Source organism: Gymnoscopelus microlampas, assembly GCF_963454915.1.
Source record: "Gymnoscopelus microlampas genome assembly, chromosome: 11".
In the NCBI taxonomy this organism is placed as follows: Eukaryota; Metazoa; Chordata; class Actinopteri; order Myctophiformes; family Myctophidae; genus Gymnoscopelus; species Gymnoscopelus microlampas.
The window spans coordinates 4,672,848-4,692,129 of NC_139948.1; positions in this window are offsets into that span (position 1 = coordinate 4,672,848).

Genomic DNA, 19,282 nt, shown 5'->3' on the forward strand with positions numbered 1-19,282 from the left:
TGATGAGTACTGGATGTACAAGTCCATTTATCAGGAAACAGCGCAAATGCGTCGGATGGATTTTCCTTTTCCTTTGTGGCAAACTAAAGAACAGGGCCGCCCCCTGTTTTATGTACATTGAAATTCAAAAATAAAACCCTAATAGACCCTGTCAAGGGACAAGGAGGGCGGGGCTATGTTTGATTCCTTGTTTACAGAGAGAAAGCTAGAGTTACTTAGTAGCCTATACATTTGATATCAGCCAAACACGAGAATGGCAAGTCTGACCTTGATCAGGTCACTACGATCCTGCGAGTGCTTCGTTTTTGTGCTTTGTTTTTGCCTGATTCACTGCCTTTTTTTCTCTTTTATTTTAATGTTGTTTTATGCTTTTGCTTTTTTTGCTTTATTGTTAAATTAGTTGCACTTTTTCTGTAATTGTATTCTTGCTCTGTAACGCACTTTGAGCTGCATTTCATTTCATGAAAGGTGCTATACAAATAAAGTATTATTATTCTTATTATTATTCGTTGCCCGAGCATCTCTGAGAAATGTGGGGTTGAGCACCCGTGGGCACGAGCATAAATAGGCGTCTAAGGATCAGGTTGCTTTTTATGCATGTACGGTCAATATTGACAATAAATACGAAACTTTACACCGGATTAGTTCTTGCGACCGTAGGTCGCATTTACTATAGAAACCTGCTCCAGGTGTCCGTCCGTCCGTCACTCCGTCACACACACATGTCACACACACATGTCACACTTTTGCCCCGCTCATATCTCCGCACCCGTTGCCCCGATCCATGCCAGATTTTGCACACACACTCCTTACCTGCCAAACTACACCCTCCAAGGACCCCCCGAGCTCCAGGGACCCCCAGCTGTCTCGGGGACCCCCAAGTGTAAAACATGAGCACATGTGGACAAATTACCAAATGACCACCCCAACGGGGCTGCTCACGGGGCATTCCCGGGGACCACCCACTCCTGGTGCTCCAGAACGGATGCAAAAGTGGTGGCGCCCCCAGTGGAGGACCCCCTGCCACTGCAGCTCACATAAAATGCCGTAACTCGGGCTAGGAGCGTCCGGGAGAGCCGCGGCCGGTACCTATTTGTCCGCCAAGGCAACGCGGACACCCCACCCCTAATTTCTCACATGGCCCTCTTCTAGCGCCACCTTCAGGCCGCTTTTCACAACACATTTTTGCCCACTACTCCTACAGTTTTGCCCCTAAAAACACGCAAATTGCTACACACTACAGTATGTCTACACTCATATCATCAACATGCCTGCCACCACATTTCTTAGACCACCAAACAAAACTATACATTGCCCACACAACTAGGAACCAATCGCCGTTACAGCCCTCTTCTGTATACATGTGACCTACGGTCGCTTATCTCCCGATTAGGGAGTCTTACTGGTTTATATATATTGATCTTTGTAATAACAAGTGCTGGATGTGTTAGGTAGGCTAAATATTGTTTCATAGTGTGTATTCAGCTTGAGTTGATTTATCTTTGTAATGAATACTGGCTGCAATGTCAATATTTGTTTATTATTGTGCATTCATTCAGCGCGAGTTTCTCGTTCTAAAGACTGGTGTGCTTATCCGTTATTAAGCATGCCAGGATTGACATAATGAACCAATAATTGGCATGGAACTGGAAAAGCAGCTAAGTCTGTCAATGTTTGACTAGTAAGCCAATTCATTTTTGTCCATATTGGTGAACATTGGTCACAATTCAACTAAAATAGTTGAACATTGTGACTACCCAATGAAGGGAGGAGGGTTTCCCCTAAGAACTTCCTGCAAATATCAGTCTCTTGATTCTGAGTGCCCAGGACCTACTGTAAATACACTTTTCTCATTAGTTTTCAATTAAAGGAACCCATGTTCAACTTCATCTTCATCTACTTAGTCCTTACTAATGCTCATTATTAGATCGTACATTTTCCATCGAATCACTCTGCGTCTCAATGCTATGGACAGTTCAGAAACCTGCCTACTAATGACATCATCGATGGGGATTTCAAGCTAAGTTATTGGAAAGTTACAGTCGCATACTGAAATGGAAGCCATTGCATTCATTAAAATAACAAGTTTGAAATCTTGTTTGAAAATACTGTGGTCAATTAAGGCTTAACTAGACTGCAGGTTACCAGGCCTAGCTGCTTAAAAGAAAGTGTAGAAAAGAAGAGACGTCCGGACCAGGTTCAGAATCATTCAGTTATTTATTCAGCATCAACAGCATCATAGCAACTATTCAGCATCAACAGCATCATAGCAACAGCATAGCAAAGCGTCCAAGGGCCCCTGTCAACCCCCAGCCTCACGGCGTGTGGAGACAGCACTCACAAGTCACATTTCAGTTCACCTTTACTGTAGGTAGCTCACATTAGAATACAGGCGGTGGGGGTCAGAGAATCCCCCCACCAGTTGATCAAGGAGATCAAGGAACATCTTTGAACATTTTCTCTCTAGCTGCTCCCTGCATCCTGCTCAAGGTGTGACCAGGATGGAGCCTTTCTCTGATCAAACGGTCTTCAAGTTAACAATAGAGATGTAAATCACACTTCACAGCTATGCAGACACTTCTCTTCAAACAGGTAGACAGTAAGATTTCCCTTAATTAACTCGAAGATGGCAACAGCTAGACTGGGTCACAAAACACACATGATTCTTCTTACTGTAGTATCATTTCTATCTGTTTTTTGACTTGCATACTGCGTACTGTCAATATTGTGTCATTGTGTGATCAGCTGTTGTTGGTTTCTCTTTGTAATGATGAGTACTGGATGTACTGTCAATATTGTGTCATATTGTGTGGTCAGCTTTAGTTGGGTTCGCTTTGTAATGATCAGTACTGGATGTACTGTCAATATTGTGTCATATTGTGTGGTCAGCTTTAGTTGGTTTCGCTTTGTAATGATCAGTACTGGATGTACTGTCAATATTGTGTCATATTGTAAAATATATTTTAATCGTTGTCTAGCTAGCATTTACAAAAAATCATTCTCGACTCTCAAATTGCTCTTTTTGGTTGTTCATACGATATCACAGGATTCACGTCTGAAGAACAAAAGGCTTTGATGTATGAAATTGTTGCATATTAAAAAAAAGTATTTTACTGGACTGGATTTCTAATGCAGAAAATACATTCTGAGAACATGGGCCCCAATTATAGATGATAGTATCTAAAAGGATTGGTGAAAGAATAGGCAAATGAATACAAGGACATACTGCATGTGTGTAAAATGTAGTGGCTGTGTACGATGTATGGCAGCGTTTGTATTATTCCCGCATTAACTCTGTATTTGTCAGTACTTGTCCCTTTTATTCCCTGGAGATCCCTGATGTCATGAGTAGGCCTATGTAATCAAAGTATTAACAAACTTTGGGTTTTGTGTTGTACAGCAACAGTCCTTTTTGCCCCCAAGGACCCCTTTCAATATATTCAATACCATATTCATTCCCAACCACCCAGAATGTATGTCAAATTGTGTGTTAAATGCTGAAGAAACTAAGAAACATTTATCCATTATGTAGTATATTAGAATAAGCATAGAGTCTAGAAAATACTTGAGATGAACACACATAAGGACTCACATGGCCTGACTTGAACCACACAAAGAACAGATCTAGAAACACACATCCCCCACAGGATGCCACACACTGGATGCTCCTATGGTCAATGACTAACAGTGATCTAGGGCAACACATGGTTTTGTACTTACATACATGTATCCATACATAATATCATATACCAGTATACTAATATACCAGTATCCATGTTGTAATGCACTTACACTACAATGTAACCATGCACATTATTAATGAAGGCCTACTCTGGTCAGCCTTATAACTGATATTAGCTGAGGAGGTAGAGATTCCAGATTAGTGCAGGAACCTTAAAGCCTTTTCACCAGGAATAAAGGACACATTCCATGGGGTGTCCAAGGGGTCCAGCTCTCATGGACCTTCTGACCTTAGTTGACCACTACATTTTCTTATGTACAATGGACTCACACACACCCACCTAAAGTTAATTTAGCACACACACATTTACACACCGTTTTAGTATTTGTAGGACACGCACCTACGTGCACACTGAAGTGCATCCTTGCATGCCCATACACACACATAGGATACACACTGTTTGGACATCTAGCTCTCAACACACACGCCTCGTGCACAATTCTATAGAAAACAGGGTATAACTATCAATGCTGTGTGTAACTCTGTCTCTTTCCTGTCGAAGCTGCCATGTGATGTTACCTCCTTATTTTCCTTAATAAAGTAACCAAGTAGAAGCCATGCCTGGACTCTTTCATTCATCTCAATAAGGGCAAATAGTCTCACAGATTAAATGCACTTTAATTACTAACCAACAATGTATATAACATTGTACTTTATAGTTACATAATGGAACTGGTCCATTATGTAACTGGTAGACCAGTCCAAGTCAGTCCACCTTAAGGCCAGCTTATCTCATTTCATTAGATTGTTTAGCCTACTCCGTGACATTGTGTCTAATGTTGGGTTTGAACCAAAAGCCAATAGATATCAGCATTATTGTTATCCTACTATAATTCTAGTAACCTGACGGTGGGTGGATGGGGTCCTGGGTCTCCGATCAAACTGCGCATGCGTCGTTGTGCCAGGTTTCGCGAGAGAAACAAGCAACGAGGTCTATGAAAACGAGGCCAAACCAAACGAACCCTATACCACCAACATTGGCCCTACAGCGCTTACAGTACGCCGACATGGCAACACCGAGACCCCGCCCACTCTCTGACTGTCTACAATTCTTTCTGTGGAAAGTAAACACACCAGACGGCCCCGGCGCCGCGACCGCCATTGAAATCAGCAGCTCGCTCGCTTCACACAGCTCACGCACAGTTACCTCCTAAATGCTGAAATAAGCACACATTTCGAACCAATGTGGTAATATTCTCACACAAACAAGCCCAACTTACATTTCTGTCCATTACAAATGTCACAAGACACAAAGGAGACGAGGCAGTGGCCCCGCGGAAGTCGCGGCCTAGCGCAAGCATAAGCCTCGCCTGGGAGTGGGGCCTTTACCCCAACATCGCCGCGCCGCCCGACGGATGTCGGCGCGCTGCCACCCGCGACGTCCCGCGCCATGTAAACAAACTACCGGTTGTTGCTAATACTGTCTAAAGCATGTATGTGAATGCTTATGTCCAATACTGTGTTGCCGTTAGTTGGGTTTAAGCCAACAGCTGCCTATAATGGGCCGTCAGTGTGGAGCTAAGCCACGGGTAGCGTTAGCATGCGGCTAACGTTAATGTTACACAATGCAGCTGTCGTCACTCAAACGGCTATGTTAAACATCTTATCAACAACCTGTATGAACGTTAGTGTGGTCAATGTCATCAATGCTAACTAATTAGCCCGTTGAACAGTGTTATTTTGGGGACTTTGGTGGGTTTCTGTGACACAATGTCACGATGTAGCAACTCACAGTGTTATCACACGCAATTGAATAGCTTAGCACTTCCGGTCGTTCCTTCACAATAAAGGTTGCAATCAATTGAAAATAGCCGATCTACAAGCTCTCAATGCGTCGCGATACACACAATATACACATCTTTACAAAACAGCTGATCTACAAGCTCAAAACAACTCAAGCCACACGTCCACCGTCAGGTTACTAGAATTATAGTAGGATACACACACGCCCGTGGAGAGGGGTGACCGCGGGCCGGGGGGGGGGGGGGGGAGAAACCGCGCGACAGGACGTGCATTAACCCCAAATTTGCAACTGGGTAGCGTTAGCAATTAGCATGCGCCACGCTAATGTTAACCAACGCTGCTGTCGTCACTCAAACGGCTATGTCAAACATCTTATCAACAACCTGTATGAACGTTAGTGTGGTCAATGTCATCAATGCTAACTAATTAGCCCGTTGAACAGTGTTATTTTGGTGACTTTTGTGGATTTCTGTGATACAATGTCACGAGGTAGCATCTCAGAGTGTTATGTCACAGTCCGACTGAATAGCTTAGCACTTCCAGTCGTTCCTTCACAATAAAGGTTGCAACAAACTGAAAATAGCTGATCTACAAGCTCACAACGCCTCGCGTTGCGTTGTGAAAATAGGGAGATGGGGAGAGAGAGAGAGAGAGGGACGGAGAGAATACTCAAATACCTTGAGTAAAAATACTTCAGAGTACTCAACATGAGTAAAAATACTTAAAAGTACTGAAAAGTTGAAAAAAAGAGTAAAAATACTTAAAGATTGATGAAAACACTACAAATACCTAAAAGTTGATAAAAACAGTACAAATACTTAAAAATCTGTAAAAAAAACTTTAAAGCTAATAAAGTCATTAAAAACACTTTCAAGTGAGGAATATTTTGTGTAACACACCGTGGATAAAATAACGTGGAATAAACGCAAGCCTTTAGTGGGTTTGCAGAACAAAGAGAGACTGATCCGTGGTGATAAGGTTTCTCCTAAGTCTTTATTTGTCGACCAGGAGCAGCAAAGGTAACTGCAGAGAGTCCAGAAGTAGCAGCACCCTGCCGCACACAAAGTCACAGGTTTTTATACCAAAGATTTGAAAGACGCTCTCTACCTTCAGAGCTCCTCCTCAGCCCTAATTTCAACCAATCACAGGCTGATCCGTCGTGGCCGAGCGGACAGCCAACTGCGCATTTAGAGTAGAGTCACACAGTACATGGGAATCAATTCAACAATAATCTGCTTTCAGTACAGAACCACATTTCACAATTAAGTTTCATTATGAGATTAATACTTTGCACATTATACACTTTAAAATGATACCAAGAATCATGTTCTCATTCATCTGTAAACAATAGTTACTCAATGAGGCTTCTAATAACGCAGGAATCAATTCAGAGTGGATACTTTTACTTCTCCTGGCTTCTACTTTAGTTAAAATCACACAGGCCATAGTTAGAGACTTTGTTCATTTTACTTCAGTATATGTTTTTACACAGAATTAATAACCTTTAGGAGTAACTTTGTGCTTTAAGCCAGTTGCTCAACAACCTGTAGAACTATTCGCACAGGTATGCAAAATGAATCCGAGCTCGACACTCTGAGCCCCATATGGGGTCAAGCTTCAAACAGTTAGTTCAATGGTTATTGAAATTCATTCAAATTAAGACAAAAGAATAACTTGGTCCCTTGTTTTGGGTTCACACTCAAGACCTGGGATCTCCTGTTCAAGGACAAAAGGCAGGAAAGATCTGAACACAATAGAACAAAAACTTCTTCTGTCAGTTTCTTTGGTTAATCAAATCACGGTGATTTCCTTTGTCTCCTCAAACACCCATTTTGTTACTGTGACTGTCTTTCAGAGCTGAATCAAGTTTATTGTCACAACACAGCAAATGGCCATGTCTCTTTAAGGAACATTTGTAATAATTAAATAAGTCAAGTTCTGGCCCATTTTATGTATGATTATGGCTGGAATATACTACACAAGTAAATACATTGAGTAACAATACTTACTTAACTACTACTACAAATACTCTTTTAGTACCGCCTCAATACCAGCTTCAATGCATTACTGAAATTACATTTATACGAAATACATCACAACACCCTCCTATAATATAAAAAAAAACAGCCGAAGGGGTCCGCCATGTTCCACAGGGGTGCGCGGGCCCCCAGGGGGTCCGGGGACACCCAGGAAAAAAAAAAAGAAATGTTGAATTTTTTTCTTTTTTCTTTTTCACTTTTGGAATTTTTTGTACCCCAAAATAGGGGGGCGCCACGACGGGGCGCGCGCGGGGGAGAAACCGCGCGACAGGACGTGCATTAACCCCAACTTTGCAACTACTTTCGCCTGCGCCCTTCACCGGGTATGGTCTAGTTATCATAGTCCATAGGCCTACTATATGTGTTGTCGGGGTCCCTGGAACTCCAGTTAATTTCAATAGCTGGGTGCGGGGCAGTCCGCCCTCTAGATATTATAACTCTATGACTTAACCCCGTCCGTCACTCAAATTCTACACTGAAATTCTATCCATCTAAGATGACTTGGGAACTAATAGACCCTGTCAATCTGCAACTAACTAGCAAAGTGATATGAGACAATAACCTCATGGGTTCAACTGTAGGAAAGATATGTATATATCTAGTCCTTAATATCAGCCTAAACACACAGGAATCGCAAGATGACCTTCAAGTACAGCTGATTATTACCTCATAAGTTGAATTACAAAGGTAAAAAAAAACTTTAATGTGTGTTTGGTTAATATTGACAGATTTTTTAAAAACTTTACACTGGATTCATTCAATTTGTTTCTCTTTGTAATGATGAGTACTGGATACTGTCAATATTGTGTCATATTGTGTGGTCAGCTTTAGCTGGTTTCTCTTTGTAATGTAGCTCCAATCGGAACCTCACCCTCCGCTGTATAGCTCCGAGATGAGGTTCCATATCGTTCTCTGCCGTTCGGCTGAAAAATGTCCGCACATTTGCCACTTTACATGTTTCTTACCCCTTTCTGCACATCGTATCCAAAAAGTAAAGGTATTCTGAAATGATCACAGATGTTTGAAATTTTAACTCACCATAAAATCTAACAAACGAGTTGAAAAAGGCACTTTATTCGCCTCTCTCCTCCGCCGGTTACATGTTTTTAAGACATTGCGCAAGAGTTGCGCCCATAGAGATAACATTACTGATTCCCCTACTGGTCAAATGTTGAATTGCATCTTCTAATGCATAATATTATTGAACCGGCTGAGGAGAGAGGCGAATAAAGTGCTTTTTTCAACTCGTTTGTTAGATTTTATGGTGAGTTAAAATTTCAAACATCTGTGATCATTTCAGAATACCTTTACTTTTTGGATACGATGTGCTGAAAGGGGTAAGAAACATGTAAAGTGGCAAATGTGCGGACATTTTTCAACCATACGGCACCGCTCCACGTAGGACCTCATCTCGGAGCTACATAGCGGAGGGAGAGGTACTATATGGGGCTATTTGTAATGATGAGTATGTACTGTCAATATTGTGTCATTGTGTGATCAGCTGTTGTTGGTTTCTCTTTGTAATGATGAGTACTGGATGTACTGTCAATATTGTGTCATATTGTGTGGTCAGCTTTAGTTGGTTTCGCTTTGTAATGATCAGTACTGGATGTACTGTCAATATTGTGTCATATTGTGTGGTCAGCTTTAGCTGGTTTCACTTCGTAATGATGAGCAGTGTTGGGTAACGTTACTTTTAAAAGTAACTTGTTACGTTACAGTATTACAGCCATTAAAAAGTATTCTGTTACGTTACACGATTACCTTCTGAGAAAAGTAGCTCGTTAGATTATTTTTTATATTACTGACGATTAAAATACCTTTTTGATGAACATAAAATCAAGAGTGCAGCTGCAGGACCACATTGGAAACAAATGTTTCATCATGCTTTAATGTGTTATCCTGGGTTTAAGATATATTGTGAAGGATTTTACTTATCAAAATCAAATCAAATCAACCAATCAAACCTACCGGCCGGAGTGACCACCGGTGTTGCGGAGCTGTGTGCTTCACCAAGCATTTGCATTGACGTTCTCCTCCTTTCACCATTCATTTAAAAAAATAGAGTGAATACTTCCACGACTGTACTAAAGGACAACCGGTCAGGGGGCCTACGGATAATTCCTTTTCTACTCCAGGTTCAAAAAACAAAAAAGCCATATCCGTTTTTCATTCTAAAGCAAACAAACAAAAAAGGCCTCTTTTTCCATGTTTACTCTACAAACCCAGAAACACTAAAACGACACCAAAGCGGTCCCCTTTTTCGTTTTGCCTCATTCCTTTTGCCATTCTTTGAGGTGCAACTGAAGAAGGAATAAGGTGTTGCTTTTCGCTTTTTTCATGTTGAGAACTCGGATCAAAAACGGAAGTGGCGTCATTTCACCGTTCTGCCTTACAGAATTAATAAACGCTAAATCAAGTCAAAACTGCCCGCTTTTTCATTTTTGTCTTTTGCATTCTATCATTATGTATTTTTGGACTAAAGAAGTAAAATTGGCGTCATAGTGTTTTCCTTTTCAGTTTCACAATACGAAAAACCCAAATGGATTATTTTATTTTGATTTATTATTTATTTCCTTCTCAGTAAAAACAGAGTAAATTGGCGTCATAGTGTTTTCCTTTTCAGTTTCACAATACGAAAAGCCCAAATGGATTATTTTATTTTTATTTATTATTTATTTCCTTCTCGGTAAAAAAAAAAAAAAGACAGACGTCACCGGAGAGGCGGGGCGGAGGCGGGCATGAGGGTATGGAGTGGGGTGAGGTTTGGGGTTTATGGAGGTGGAGGATTTGGGAGGTCGGGGGGGGCTTCACGTCGGAGGGGGGGGAGGGGGCACAGCTTACCGCATTTTCTTTCTTTGTTATTATTTTTCTCACTTTCCCCAATAATTGTGTTAAATTGAGCATAACGTTTCATGTCTTTAAACAGTAGGTGATTAGGCAGTCAGAGCTGACAAGTGGGAAAACAGCTCGTTTACAGTTTATTATACCACCCAATAGCTTACATTTTGATTCATTCTCTGTGGCTGCGGTTACATGGACATCATGTATTCATTCAGAATGAACTCATTCTGAATAGAGGAGTCTGTTTCACAGTTCCACTCACCTGTTTACATGGGACCTGAATAAAAGTATTCCTCGGTTACATGACCCAAAGCATTCATTCGCAATATAACTTTTGACATGCGCAAAGTGGTTGTCGCCTATACGCCCGGGCATGGACCAGGGGCCGCCCGGCTCCACTACCTGGGGCAGAGCTTCCCCTGGTGGGCATGGGAGGAGGCAATCCTCGCAACCGGATCGCCCCCCAAACACGGTGAAATAGCACGGATTGACCAACGGCAATTCCGTGCATAGATGACTAGGAACTCTGAAACTCCGTGCATAGGAGAATACTCCCCCCCCCCCCCCCCATTAACTTCAATACGAGGTGGAGGCAGTCACGTGACTTTCTCTATACGCTCTCCCCATCATCACGGTGAAATGGGATTAATTCAGACCAGTTTATTTTTTTGTATTGGTACTAGCTCTGGTTCAGAGCGTTAGTGAGTTCCCTCGTTAGAGGGAACTCACTAACGCTCTGAACCAGAGCTATATTGATACCAGACACGGTAAAACTAGCCTACATACTTGTCACATTTCTCATGTAGGTACGATGACGTCATCGCGCATTCGCACATGGTCATTATGATAATACATAATAATACATAAACACCGGACCGCTCATGGTCATTATAATAATAAATGGAGAGAGAGCAACACGTACAGTCTATGAAACAAGGCACGCTCATTTATGGCAAAAGTATTGGCATCAAAATATACTTAAAGTAGAAAGTAGGCCTATTAGGCTACTCATTATGCCAAATGTCACGTTTTTCTTGTGTTAGGCCTATTATGAAAATGCTTTGAAACATGCTGTAACTCATTCACTGTGACGAGAACCCTCTTTCTGCGCAGAGTAGGCCTAGCCTATAGCGCACGGTGCACACACGGGTTGAATGCAGGGTCTGTCGTCCTTGCAGGGATTCTTTTTAAAAACGGAGGGTGAGACCTCCGTTGGGGCCGTCAGCATCGCAGTTGGGTCCATCCACCCTGCGCCATAGGTGTTCCTCGGCACTAGTGATGCGCGGGCTGACCCGTAGCCCGCGGGTTGGACCGCGGGGCGAGCGGGAGAGTCAAGATTTCAGAGGCACTTATCGCGGGGCGGGATGGTGCGGGCTGTGCAAACACGCAAAAAAAAAAGAAAGAAAAGAAAAGCATTTGGTACCTTCTCTCTCTCCCAGTCCCATTGTTATCTCACTCTCCTCTCTCCTACTCTCCAGTTCTTTCCTCCTGGCTGGAATCATCTGGGCTTATGTTAAATGTGTTACTTATTTTAACAATGATGCGCAGCTGCCTCTAATGTAGCCTAATGATATCCCCGCTGCAACTTTATTTTATATTGGAATGAATGTCCCTTGTAGTGCTGTTGTAGTAGGATTGGACACACTCACTGTATCTATCTAGTTGTCATTTAATGTTCTCTCATGTAGCCTATGCATATCAAAGGGCAGGAAAAAAATATGAATTGTCTATCCTGAGCTAAACCGAACCTGTATGGTGTTGAATGGTTCCGTTCGCTCCGTTTCTCTCTCTCTCGTTCTCGCTCTCTCATTGATATAATTGCCCGGTATACGAAATTTAGCCTAGGATATTTATTTGGTTATTTTATTGTTTTGAGGTCTACTCTCCTCCATCAGCTATCATTGAGTATAGAAAGATAATTGACACCAGCCAGCTGACTGTGCTTAATGGTTGATATTATAAGAGTGGATGACGGTGAGAAAAAAGTAAAAATCATCACGGAACAACAAGCAGGAGAGGGGACAATCCGTTGTCATTTTATTGTAGATTTAAAAGCAGCCTATTAGACTATATTGACTGTGTGTCTTGGATTTTACATGCAATGCTCCTGAGAGGATTATGGCGTGAGTAACAACGGACTTTAACATTAGTCCGTTGTTATAACCGTTGTTATTACCGTTGTTGTGTCATAACACGCCCTCCCTCGCTCCATTACGCATGGTGCACTGTGTGCGCCCTTTCCCTCTCCATTGCATTTTATGAATCCATTACAATCAATATTGCAGCGGTTGCAATAATATAACATTCCAAATAATTAGTAACATGTAGGCTACATAGCCATGTCTGTCAAATAATCTTTTATTTCAAGGCAATACAAAGCTACAGGCCTATGCCTACAGTAGGCCTATGATACGAATGTCGGGTCCGGTGTATGTTATGATGTCTCCTCTTGCCTCAGTTCCCCGACCCCATGTCATTTCTCAAGCGATTGCTCTAATTCAAATTTGTATTTATTCTGTGAACTCTCTAGTTAATGTTCCTGTATTAGGCTACCCTAGAGTCCAAACGGGACGCCTCCCCAAGTAGCGCTCCCTTATGCATTGTACAATATTCAGCCCTTGGTAAGGAGTTTGAAAGCACAATAAACGAACATTGGTATCCTATAGCGACCGAAAATTGGCCACTACTTTCAAGGACATGCCCAGAGTTGTCTACAAACATCCTCCTAATATAAGACAAACAGTTGTCAAATCAGATCTCATCCCTAAAATGCCAATGCGCATAATGTAATTGAACCGAAAAGCCACACTTTTACGCACCACTAACGGGGAAACGTTTTGATATCAAGGGCACTATAACATGCACAACCAAAAATGCTAAAATGCCCATGCCTTCTATTATATGCTATCAATCAAAAATCATGGCTGGGGCGCACTGACGTGCCATGGACACGTCTTTATAAACTTTTGCGACAAATAGAGAACATTGTGGTTCTCTCTGGCAGCATTAGATAATTACAGGCCATATTTTAATTATATAATTTACGTTTATCACTCACACACTTCTGAGACCCAACCGGAGTGGCCATAATGTTGATTATCTTTTCTTTATTTAATTTATTTCTTTATTTTTGTCGTCGTAATGTTTTGGCGTGGCAACTTCTGTTATTACAATAACTGGGCAAAATAAATTACCATTATTTTTTTATATGTTGAAAATGTGTCTACTTTTCATGTGTTTAATGTTAAAAAAAAGAGTCTCCTTTATAAATTGTAATGGTTACTTTTCATGTGCGTTATACGGTGTTGAACGCCTAATGCGAGGCCAGTGTTGCTGCTCATATGCCCAGAGTTTAACTAAGCCTTAATCTCAACTAGATTCACCATAAAGGTTTAATTAATCAAAAGACCAAACGTAGGGAATAGTTGTAGCCTAACTGAGGAAATCTATGGTGAAATGTTGGCACTAATTTATGGAACAGTGGCCAACCATATCAAACGCGAGAAATTAACGCATTCCAACGTGTCATTGTAAATTGGCTGTGTCCGATTCTGTCGGAAGTTCCCAATGGCTGGTAGTGACGGGGCGCATCCGGTGAAAGCCGGAATTACACTCAATGTAAACAGAAAGTAAACGAGGGGGGAAATGGCGTTTGGCCAAAGACGGGATTAAAACACTTCTTTATTGAAAAACGTGGACTAATACATTGCACAAATACTTCGGACACCTAGTTAACATTTGGGGCAAGCACCTTATATTTTGCATTTGTGAGAGAGCGCCGTTCACAAACGCTAGAATGAACGCGTTTTACAATAACGTCTTAAATATTAAAAAATGCAATACAGAAGCGATATCATTTCGTTTTTTTTGGCGTTTGGGGTTTCCTTTTTTTTAAAGATACATTTTTGGCCCTTTATTGATAGGATAGTAGTTTGACATAAGATGGGGAGAGATTGGTAGTGACATGCAGCAAAGGGCGTCGGGGTCGGGACTCGAATCCGCAACATGCTGGAGCTTTGGAGCGTGTCCGGACCGCTACACCAGGGCCTGGCGTTGGGGGTTACTAGTTGTGTGTTTACGGAATTGTAATCCGTGTTATTTCACCGTGATGATGGGGAGATCGTAGAGAGAAAGTCACGTGACTGCCTCCGCCTCCTATTGAAGTTAATGGGGGGGGGGGGACCACTTTGCACATGTCAAACGTTATATTGCGAATGAATGCTTTGGGTCATGTAATCGAGGAATACTTTTATTCAGGTCCCATGTAAACAGGTGAGTGGAACTATGGAACAGATTCCTCTATTCAGAATGAGTTCATTCATTCTGAATGAATACATGATGTCCATGTAACCGCAGCCACAGAGAATAAATCAAAATGTAAACTATTGGGTGGTATAGAGTAGACCAATTAATTGTTTACTAACATTGAGACTGGATGCGCAGGTGATTGTTTCACGCAATCAATTTCCAACCTGTTGTTTCGGGGTGCGCTAGTTTCAGCACACCCCAACCCCCTCTTGTGTGTTGGCTAGTGTGGCACGTCCTGGCGAGACCTGATAGAATGGGTTTCATTTAGCGCATACTGGTTGCACGCATACTGGTTCTTATCAGTGTGACGTCGTCTGTTAAGGGGTCTATAAGAAGTAGTCCAGGGGCCAAGACATATTTTGGTACCACCTAAGGTGACCGTAAAGTTTTTGTATTTTTGTCTTCCTACATGTCTCTAGTTTATATTTTGGTATGATAACCCTTCCAATCTTGTAGCTTAATGGCAGTTATCACTACCTACCGGCTAATGTATCCGGTAGGAGACACAAAGTAGAATCTTTGTGTCTCCTACCCCCGGCATCAAATTATTGCGACAAAAAACAAAATATATCCATGTATTCAAGGCTTCATGGGGTGTGCAATTGATAACTTCTCAGATTTTTGGTGTTTGCAAAAAGACTGCTTTCCATAAGCTTGTAAAAGTTGACCCTCCTTCGGTCTGGGGTGGTCATAGCTGAATGGGTAGAGAGTCCCCCTGAAAAACTTAAAGGAGGAGTTCACCCAAAAAAATATTTATTTTCTATCAATTGCACACCCCATGAAGCCTTGAATACATGGATATATTTGTTTTTTGTCGCAATAATTTGATGCCCGGGGTAGGAGACACAAAGATTCTACTTTGTGTCTCCTACCGGATACATTAGCCGGTAGGTAGTGATAACTGCCATTAAGCTACAAGATTGGAAGGGTTATCATACCAAAATATAAACTAGAGACATGTAGGAAGACAAAAATACAAAAACTTTACGGTCACCTTAGATGGTACCAATTTGTGTTGAATATCAGTGCTGGCCCCTGGACTAAAGCTGTAAACGAGCTGTTTTCCCCCTTTCCATTTGTGAATAGTAATTATGGACTGACCATGTAGCAGAGCCAGACAGAGCCTACCTCATTATAATTATAATCATTCAATAATTTGAAGGATTTTACTTTTATTCTCATTACCCCCCCCCCCCCCCCTTCTGCCAGACGAAGGCTACAATCAGTACAATGTCACATTATTAAGCATAATTCATCAGGATCGCTTTGCAGATCCACAAGCTCACACTGCAGCGCAGATATGTTCGGGGCGCAACACCGACACTTGTCAGCTCTGACTGCCTAACCACTACGCTAATCACCTACTGTTTAAAGTCATGAAACTTTATGCTCAATTTAACACAATTATTGGGGAAAGTGAGAAAAAAAAAGAATAAAAAAAGAAAATGCATGTAAGCTGTGCCCCCCCCGCTCCGACGTGAAGCCCCCCCCCCTCCCCCCTCCCAAATCCTCCACCTCCATAAACTGTGTCCATAAACCCCAAACCTCACCCCGCCCACTCCATACCCTCATGCCCGCCTCCGCCCCACCTCTCCCGTGACGTTGTGAACTGTCTCTTTTTTTACTGAGAAGGAAATAAATAATAAATAAAAATAAAATAATCCATTTGGGCTTTTCGTATTGTGAAACTGAAAAGGAAAACACTATGACGCCAATTTACTCTCTTTTTACTGAGAAGGAAATAAATAATAAATCAAAATAAAAATAATCCATTTGGGTTTTTCGAATTGTGAAACTGAAAAGGAAAACATTATGACGCCAATTGACTTCTTTAGTCCCAAAATAGCCTACATAATGATAGAATGCAAAAGACAAAAATGAAAAAGCGGGCAGTTTTGACTTGATTTAGCGTTTATTAATTCTGTAAGGCAGAACGGTGAAATGACGCCACTTCCGTTTTGGATCCGAGTTCTCAACATGAAAAAAGCGAAAAGCAACACCTTATTCCTTCTTCAGTTGCACCTCAAAGAATGACAAAATGAATGGGCAAAAACAAAAAAAGGGACCGCTTTGGTGTCGTTTTAGTGTTTCTGGGTTTGTAGAGTAAACATGGAAAAAGAGGCCTTTTTTGTTTGTTTGCTTTAGAATGAAAAACGGATATGGCTTTTTTGTTTTTTGAACTTGGCGTAGAAAAGGAATTATCCATAGGCCCCCTGACCACAACCTCTTTGTCTTCTCTCAATCTCTGCCATGTCGCAAAATGAATGTAATAAAAGACCTGTGATACCATCAGCCATGTGTCACACTGAAAGTGGTGACCCATTGAATGGAACGATTAAGTAATCACCATAGACTGCAAGGCGTTGGCCACCGATTTTCGTGTAACATCTGTGCAAGTCTCCAGACATGTCCATTTATCAGGAAACAGCGCAAATACGTCGGATGGATTTTCCTTTTCCTTTGTGGCAACAGAAAGAAAGGGCGGTTTTATGTACATTGAAATGCAAAAATAAAACCCTAATAGACCCTGTCAAGGGACAAGGAGGGCGGGGCTATGTTTGATTCCTTGTTTACAGAGAGAAAGCTAGAGTTACCTAGTAGCCTATACATTTAATATCAGCCAAACACGAGAATGGCAAGTCTGACCTTGTTTGGTGTACATTTTAATTATAGCTAAAAAAGAGGCCACCACAATCAAACTCTGGCTCAACGAGATGACAGAATCTTTACATTTAGAAAGAATCAGATTTATACAAACTGAAAGATTTTTTTTTAAATTTGGAAGCCTTTAGTCTCCTTTCTTAAAGGTTGAATTAGGCTAATCCTTGTGGATGACACGCGTCGCACGTAATTTGGGGCAGCACTTCTGGGGAGGGGGAAGGGAGACGGGGGTCCTTTTGTTTTTTGTTTACGTTTGAGTGTATTCTTTTCATTTTACCTGTTTATTTTGTGTGTATGTCTGTTTATTTAAAAAAAAAAGGAAGCAATCCATGTATGTGAACGGAATATAATTGCTTTCATTTTAATGTTGTTTTGTGCTTTTGCTTTTTTTTTTCTTTGTTAAATTAGTTGTACTTTTTCTGTAATTGTATTCTTGCTCTGTAAAGCACTTTGAGCTGCATTTCATGTCATGAAAGGTGCTATACAAATAAAGTTTATTACTATTATTATTATTCGTTGCCCGAGCACCTCTAAGTAATGTGGGGTTGAGCATCGGTGGGCACGAGCATAATAGACCTCTAAGGATCAGGTTGCTTTTTACAGTGACGTGCTCTACCGTGTTACGCTATATACGTAGTGTGACCTGCAGAACATTTTCGTAGCCAAGCGTAGCCCTCTACTAACCATTTCATCCATTGAAAAAGCTCTAGTGCATACCCATGTCGTGCAGGGAATATTGTGTGGTCAGCTTTAGCTGGTTTCTCTTTGTAATGATGAGTACTGGATGTACTGTCAATATTGTGTCATTGTGTGATCAGCTGTTGTTGGTTTCTCTTTGTAATGATGAGTACTGGATGTACTGTCAATATTGTGTCATATTGTGTGGTCAGCTTTAGTTGGTTTCGCATTGTAATGATCAGTACTGGATGTACTGTCAATATTGTGTCATATTGTGTGGTCAGCTTTAGCTGGTTTCACTTCGTAATGATGAGTAGTGTTGGGTAACGTTACTTTTAAAAGTAACTTGTTACGTTACAGTATTACAGCCATTAAAAAGTATTCTGTTACGTTACACGATTACCTTCTGAGAAAAGTAGCTCGTTAGATTATTTTTGCATTACTGACGATTAAAATACCTTTTTGATGAACATAAAATCAAGAGTGCAGCTGCAGGACCACATTGGAAACAAATGTTTCATCATGCTTTAATGTGTTATCCTGGGTTTAAGATATATTGTGAAGGATTTTACTTATCAAAATCAAATCAAATCAAATCAACCAATCAAACCTACCGGCCGGAGTGACCACCAGTGTTGCGGAGCTGTGTGCTTCACCAAGCATTTGCATTGACGTTCTCCTCCTTTCACCATTCATTTAAAAAATAGTGTGAATACTTCCACGACTGTACTAAAGGACAACCTCTTTGTCTTCTCTCAATCTCTGCCATGTCGGAAAATGAATGTAATAAAAGACCTGTGATACCATCAGCCGTGTGTCACACCGAAAGTGGTGACCCATTGAATGGAATGATGATTAAGTAATCACCACAGACTGCAAGGCGTTGGCCACCGATTTTCGTGTAACATCTCTGCAAGTCTCCAGACATGTCCATTTATCAGGAAACAGCGCAAATGCGTCGGATGGATTTTCCTTTTCCTTTGTGGCAACAGAAAGAAAGGGTGGTTTTATGTACATTGAAATTCAAAAATAAAACCCTAATAGACCCTGTCAAGGGACAAGGAGGGCGGGGCTATGTTTGATTCCTTGTTTACAGAGAGAAAGCCAGAGTTACCTAGTAGCCTATACATTTAATATCAGCCAAACACGAGAATGGCAAGTCTGACCTTGTTTGGTTTACATTTTAATTACAGCTAAAAAAGAGGCCACCACAATCAAACTCTGGCTCAACGAGATGACAGAATCTTTACATTTAGAAAGAATCAGA